The 7,652-nt window shown below is 41.4% G+C and overlaps 1 long non-coding RNA gene across 1 annotated transcript; it reads right to left on the bottom strand.

Moving 5' to 3' along the window:
* Positions 1-4,679: 4,679 nt before the first annotated feature.
* Positions 4,680-5,482, bottom strand: LOC120433021. The gene is made up of 2 exons (XR_005608256.1): positions 5,345-5,482; positions 4,680-4,993 (listed from the first exon to the last, which is right to left on the bottom strand). It is a non-coding gene; the product is annotated as an uncharacterized LOC120433021 (long non-coding RNA).
* Positions 5,483-7,652: the final 2,170 nt, after the last annotated feature.

Consider the following 7,652-nt stretch of genomic DNA (forward strand, 5'->3'; position numbering starts at 1 on the left):
ATTGTAACATTGTAAACATAATGTTACAATTTTACATTATGTTAAATTGTAACTGTTAAGGTGGTGAGTTAGCGAACTCAGACGCTGACCTCTCGTTTAAGTTGAACAGTGTCTTTATTTACAGTGAAGCCAAAACCAATCCACAGTTATCCACAGTGCAAGTCCCTTCAGTGCTCCTCTCCCCGTCTCCCCTCGTGTGTCCACAAAACTCCAGAGAATCAGTGAAGTCTCCCTTCCGTCTCGTTCGCTTCCAGGCTTGGTGCAATACTCCAGCGCTGTCTGTCACTCAGCCACACCGTTAAATAGCCCTACCAACGATGGTGGATAATTGGCAGTAGCTGGCGACGAATCGGTCGCAGGTGAGGCAGCTCAGAGCGGCAGCACTTCCGGGTCTGAGGTCTTCCGTTGCTACGCGACCGCGTGACAATCGCAGCGGAGCCGGAGAAAAAGCAGAGCGAGAGAGAGGAGAACAAACACACACACACACACAGGTCGACCGGTCGGGGCACCGTCCGACTCTGACAGTAACATAATGTAAAATTGTAACATTATGTTTACAATGTTACAATTTTACATTATGTTAAATTGTAACATAATGTAAAATTGTAACATTATGTTTACAATGTTGCAATTTTACATTATGTTAAATTGTAACATAATGTAAAATTGTAATATTATGTTTACAATGTTACAATTTTACATAATGTAAAATTGTAACATTATGTTTACAATGTTGCAATTTTAATGTAAAATTGTAACATTATATTCTAATGTTACAATTTTACATTATGTTACAATTTAACATAATGTAAAATTGTAACATTATGTTTACAATGTTACAATCAGTAGCGGTTTTAGATACGGGCGACACGGGCAGTTGACGTGGGGGCGGCATCACGGGCATCGGCAAAATAAATAAATAAATAAATTACTCGTACTCATGCTGCCCGACATCAGCCAGCGCATATTGGGAATGGCATAGGCACCGATCGGTTTTCTATCGCCCATTTGCTGGGAGTAAGGGCGCCCTCCGTTTGCGAGGTGCGCCTGCTTCTTGCAGCACAGGGAGGAGAGGGCGGGGCGGCGGGGATTCTCTGGCTGACTGGAGCAGCATCTAATAACCAACTCGCAAAATAAAACAAAATTAAAACAAACCAACAACACGAAAACACCAGACATCATGATACAGACTTATAATTTGCACTGATGTTTTTCGAAATTCTATACCTGAAAAGTGAGCGCGAGAGCTCTCGGTGCGCCTGCGCGCTGCTGAAGTCAAAGTAAACTTTATTGTCATCTCCGCTACATACAGTCCAGTATGTAGAGAGACGAGACGACGAGGCTCCAGTTACAGCAGTGCAAGTAAACAAACAACAAATATAAGAAGAGTAAGAAAATAAATATATACTTTAGGATTCAGGGTAAAGGGATCAATAACAATTTAAAATGTATATATTAGCACCCACAGTGACACAGGTGTCACTGCCCTTTACACATTGAGGACACTTTCTGTTAATGTTTCAGAATTGACTGTCCCATGGTTTTTTATGACGGTAAAAAATGGGTCTGGGCTCTTAACACTGGAAGTGTTGGAGTAGTTGTCAAACAGCTAACAGGTCATCTGCAGAGGAATGGCTTATCTGAAGAGTTTCAGTCAGGTTTCAGAGCTCATCACAGCACAGAAACAGCTTTAGTGAAGGTTACAAATGATCTTCTTATGGCCTCTGACAGTGGACTCATCTCTGTGCTTGTCCTGCTAGACCTTAGTGCTGCGTTTGATACTGTTGACCATAATATCCTATTAGAGCGATTAGAACATGCTGTAGGTGTTACAGGTACTGTGCTGCAGTGGTTTGTATCATATCTGTCTAATAGACTCCAATTTGTTCAAGTAAATGGAGAGTCCTCTTCACACACTAAGGTCAATTATGGTGTTAAACAGGGTTCGGTGCTAGGACCAATTCTATTTCCATTATACATGCTTCCCTAGGCAGCATCATTAGAAGACATAGCATAAATTTTCACTGCTATGCAGATGACACGCAGCTCTATCTATCCATGAAGCCAGGTAACACACACCAATTAGTTAAACTGCAGGAATGCCTTAAAGACATAAAGACCTGGATGGCCGCTAACTTTCTGCTTCTTAATTCAGATAAAACTGAAGTTATTATACTTGGCCCTGAAAATCTTAGAAATATGGTATCTAAACAGATTCTTACTCTGGATGGCATTACCTTGGCCTTCAGTAATGCTGTGAGGAACCTTGAAGTCATTTTGGACCAGGACATGTCCTTCAACGCACATATTAAACAAATATGTAAGACTTCTTTCTTCCATTTGCGCTAATATCTTTAAAATTAGAAATATCCTGTCTCAGAGTGACGCTGAAAAACTAGTTCATGCATTTATTACTTCCAGGCTGGACTACTGTAATTCTTTATTATCAGGATGTCCTAAAAACTCGCTGAAAAGCCTTCAGCTGATCCAAAATGCTGCAGCAAGAGTCCTGACAGGGACTAGAAAGAGAGAGCATATTTCTCCTGTTTTGGCTTCCTTCATTGGCTTCCTGTTAAATCCAGAATTGAATTCAAAATCCTGCTCCTCACATACAAGGTCTTAAATAATCTGGCCCCATCTTATCTTAATGACCTTGTAGTGCCATATCACCCTATTAGAGCACTTCGCTCTCGCTCTGCAGGCCTACTTGCTGTTCCTAGAGTATTTTAAAAGGAGAATGGGAGGAGAGCCTTCAGTTTTCAGGCCCCTCTTCTGTGGAACCAGCTTCCAGTTTGGATTCGGGAGACAGACACTATCTCTACTTTCAAGATTAGGCTTAAAACTTTCCTTTTTGCTAAAGCATATAGTTAGGGCTGGACCAGGTGACCCTGAATCCTCCCTTAGTTATGCTGCAATAGACGTAGGCTGCCGGGGATTCCCAGTTTTCAGTTTTCAGTTTTATTTGTCATATCCAAGTTAGCACAGGGTCAACATTGCAATGAAATGTGTTTGACGAGCAGCAGTCACTCAGCAGCATGATACAGTAGGAGAAAATATAATAAAATATAATAAAATAAAAATAAAAAAAATAGTAAAGAGCAAAATATTAGAGAGACATGGTAAAAGAGAAAAGATGACTAAATATATATGTATCTATAAATATAAATATAAATATATGTACACTAGTGATTAAATAAGAAAATCTTGAAAAGAAATATGACGGGAGGGCAGATGGGATATTGCACAGGAATGAGCAGCAGAAAATTACAGTATTGCACTTTTTAAATATAAATATCAATAACAATAAAGTGAAGTGACCAGTGCAGATTAAACAGAGTACTTGTGAAGCTGCAGGCGTAGCTTCTGAGTGCTGTGTTGTGTGTGTTTAAGTGTTGTGGTTGAGGTGTCGTATGGCTTGGTGGTAAAAACTGTTTTTAAGTCTTGTCTGTGAAGGTTCTCAGTCATCCAGGTCATCGTAGTCAAGGAGTTTGCAAAGAAAAGCGTCTGGACTTCTTTAAGTTGCTTGAAGATGTTTCACCTCTCATCCGGAAGCTTCTTCAGCTTGCCATTTGACCTTAGAACTGAAGAAGCTTCTCGGATGAGAGGTGAAACGTCTTCAACTTAAAGAAGTCCAGACGCTTTTCTTTGCAAACTCCTTTGACTGTTTTAAGTCTTGTAGTCCAAGCAGACAGACTCCTGTAACGTCTGCCAGATGGTAACAAGGAGAAGAGCTGATGTGCTGGGTGGCTGTGGTCCTTGATGATGCTGTGTGCTTTACGGAGGCATCGCTGGAGATAAATGTCCTGAATGGCAGGAAGCCTCGTGCCAGTGATGTGCTCTGCTGCCTTCACCACCCTCTGTAGTGATTTACGGCTGCTGGCAGAGCAGCTTCTGTACCAAACTGTGATGCAGCTCGTCAGCAAGCTCTCAATTGCACACCTGTAAAAATTTGAGGTGATGTTGGTGTTCATGCTAAACTTCCTCAGCCTCCTCAGGAAGTAAAGCTGCTGGCGAGCTTTCCTGATAGCAGTGTCTGTGTGGAGGGTCCAGGAGAAGTCCTCAGTGATGTTGACTCCAAGGAACTTGAAGCTGCTGACCCTTTCGACCTTGACACCGTTGATGTGGATGGGCTGGTGTTCCCTGACTGGTCGCGTTTCCGGTAGTCCACTATCATTTCTCTAGTTTTGCTGATGTTGAGAGTCAGGTTATTTTCCAGGCACCACTGTACAGTGCCATCACCTCCTCTCTATAGGCCGTCTCATCGTTGTCTGTAGGTGTAGGTGACCTGCTCTACCTCCTGAGCTACAGCCACCCCTAAAATATTAAATAATCTAGAAGGATGAAATACATGTCTTTCAGGTTCTCATCTTCTCTTTTTAGTGTTGGTCTTATCCTGCATGAATATGCTGAATTTCAAAAAAGAAAAGAGAAAAAACAAGAGATCTGGTGCGATTGTCTGTAGGATAATTTCCAAATGTCACATAACGGATATAGGAAGGATGTAGAGACTAACAGAGAGATAATTAATCAGCCGATGCTTGAAATAAATGAGGTGGTAGGCAGTTTGGGAGACGTGGGATTGCCAGTGTTTACAAAGCTCTTGCAAAAATGGGTTTTTGCTGCCACCCTGACCAGCAGGGGAGCTCTAACAGAGACAAAGTAACACCATTACCCTTATGTTCTCAAAAGTCACACCAGACTTGGATTAAGTTTAATCATCTCAAAGATTCAGACAGAGGGTGAATACTGTTGCTGACCTTAAAAAAAAACAAAACAAAACAAACAAAAACAAACAAACAAAACACACACACACACACACACACACACACACACACACACACACACACACACACACACACACACACACACTATTGATTACCTACACACATCAGATATTGATAACCTTTAACTGACCCCTGATCTCCTAACTGTTCCTCAGGCCTGACTCTGGGATCCTCTCGTACTCGCTGTCACTTTCATCCAGTTCGCTGTCCTATATTGAAACAATGTTAGGGTCTGATGTTGGGTCAATGTTAAATTCTGATTCTGATTTTCCACCACGTTTGCACCCTTGGATAATATTGAAGCAACAATAAAATCATCATTAAAACCAACAGGACTTCACAGGTATTTCAATCAATACTAAACCACTGCAAATTACCATCAATACCTGTGAAAAAGACAATTGTGTATGATATAAAAAAGGATAACCATTATCTGTTAAGCATTATCTTACAATTTAACATAATGTAAAATTGTAACATTGTAAACATAATGTTACAATTTTACATTATGTTAAATTGTAACTGTTAAGGGTGGTGAGTTAGCGAACTCAGACGCTGACCTCTCGTTTAAGTTGAACAGTGTCTTTATTTACAGTGAAGCCAAAACCAATCCACAGTTATCCACAGTGCAAGTCCCTTCAGTGCTCCTCTCCCCGTCTCCCCTCGTGTGTCCACAAAACTCCAGAGAATCAGTGAAGTCTCCCTTCCGTCTCGTTCGCTTCCAGGCTTGGTGCAATACTCCAGCGCTGTCTGTCACTCAGCCACATCGTTAAATAGCCCTACCAACGATGGTGGATAATTGGCAGTAGCTGGCGACGAATCGGTCGCAGGTGAGGCAGCTCAGAGCGGCAGCACTTCCGGGTCTGAGGTCTTCCGTTGCTACGCGACCGCGTGACAATCGCAGCGGAGCCGGAGAAAAAGCAGAGCGAGAGAGAGGAGAACAAACACACACACACACACACAGGTCGACCGGTCGGGCACCGTCCGACTCTGACAGTAACATAATGTAAAATTGTAACATTATGTTTACAATGTTACAATTTTACATTATGTTAAATTGTAACATAATGTAAAATTGTAACATTATGTTTACAATGTTGCAATTTTACATTATGTTAAATTGTAACATAATGTAAAATTGTAACATTATGTTTACAATGTTACAATTTTACATAATGTAAAATTGTAACATTATGTTTACAATGTTGCAATTTTAATGTAAAATTGTAACATTATGTTTATAATGTTACAATTTTACATTATGTTACAATTTAACATAATGTAAAATTGTAACATTATGTTTACAATGTTACAATCAGTAGCGGTTTTAGATACGGGCGACACGGGCAGTTGACGTGGGGGCGGCATCACGGGCATCGGCAAAATAAATAAATAAATAAATTACTCGTACTCATGCTGCCCCATCAGCCAGCGCATATTGGGAATGGCATAGGCACCGATCGGTTTTCTATCGCCCATTTGCTGGGAGTAAGGGCGCCCTCCGTTTGCGAGTGCGCCTGCTTCTTGCAGCACAGGGAGGAGAGGGCGGGCGGCGGGGATTCTCTGGCTGACTGGAGCAGCATCTAATAACCAACTCGCAAAATAAAACAAAATTAAAACAAACCAACAACACGAAAACACCAGACATCATGATACAGACTTATAATTTGCACTGATGTTTTTCGAAATTCTATACCTGAAAAGTGAGCGCGAGAGCTCTCGGTGCGCCTGCGCGCTGCTGAAGTCAAAGTAAACTTTATTGTCATCTCCGCTACATACAGTCCAGTATGTAGAGAGACGAGACGACGAGGCTCCAGTTACAGCAGTGCAAGTAAACAAACAACAAATATAAGAAGAGTAAGAAAATAAATATATACTTTAGGATTCGGGGTAAAGGGATCAATAACAATTTAAAATGTATATATTAAGCACCCACAGTGACACAGGTGTCACTGCCCCTTACACATTGAGGACACTTTCTGTTAATGTTTCAGAATTGACTGTCCCATGGTTTTTATGACGGTAAAAAATGGGTCTGGGCTCTTAACACTGGAAGTGTTGGAGTAGTTGTCAAACAGCTAACAGGTCATCTGCAGAGGAATGGCTTATCTGAAGAGTTTCAGTCAGGTTTCAGAGCTCACCACAGCACAGAAACAGCTTTAGTGAAGGTTACAAATGATCTTCTTATGGCCTCTGACAGTGGACTCATCTCTGTGCTTGTCCTGCTAGACCAGGGGTCTGCAACCTTTACACCCAAAGAGCCATTTGGACCCGGTTTCACGCAAAAGAAAACACTGGGAGCCGCAAATACTTTTTGACATCTAAAATGAAGATAACACTGTATATATTGTTTTTATCTTTATGCTTTGTGTGAACAACTTAAGTGTGTTGCTTATGAAATCCATGAAGTGCTACAGAGAAAATTACATTATATTTATGTAATCAACACATTTTGAACTCTTAAAGAAATATAACAAAAGGAAAGACACCAACCTGAACTAAAATGATCCATGTAGCAAACAAAAACTGTTGTCAGCCGCCACCCTTATATCCCCTTTGGGCTGTTGGAGCCTTGACCTGACTCTTAAAAAATAATTGGAAAAAAGCACTATGCTGCTGAAAAATGAAAAATAGATATTTGCAAAATTCTGCCTAAATATGTATTTTACCTGGTTATGCGCGCGTCTTGGCGGGCGTGGTTTGCAGCGCCGCTGCAGGGGAGGCGGACGCACCTGAGTGACACCCGCAATCACGCCTCGCTGCCTTAAAGTCTGCGCTATCTGTGCTGTTGTGTTGTCGGGCTGTGAGCTGAAAAGCTACAGCCGGCTGTATGCGTACAGCAACCGTGTGTGAAAAGTGCTCAATAAA

The sequence above is a fragment of the Oreochromis aureus genome, linkage group 2 (genome assembly GCF_013358895.1).
Source record: "Oreochromis aureus strain Israel breed Guangdong linkage group 2, ZZ_aureus, whole genome shotgun sequence".
Classification (NCBI taxonomy): Eukaryota; Metazoa; Chordata; class Actinopteri; order Cichliformes; family Cichlidae; genus Oreochromis; species Oreochromis aureus.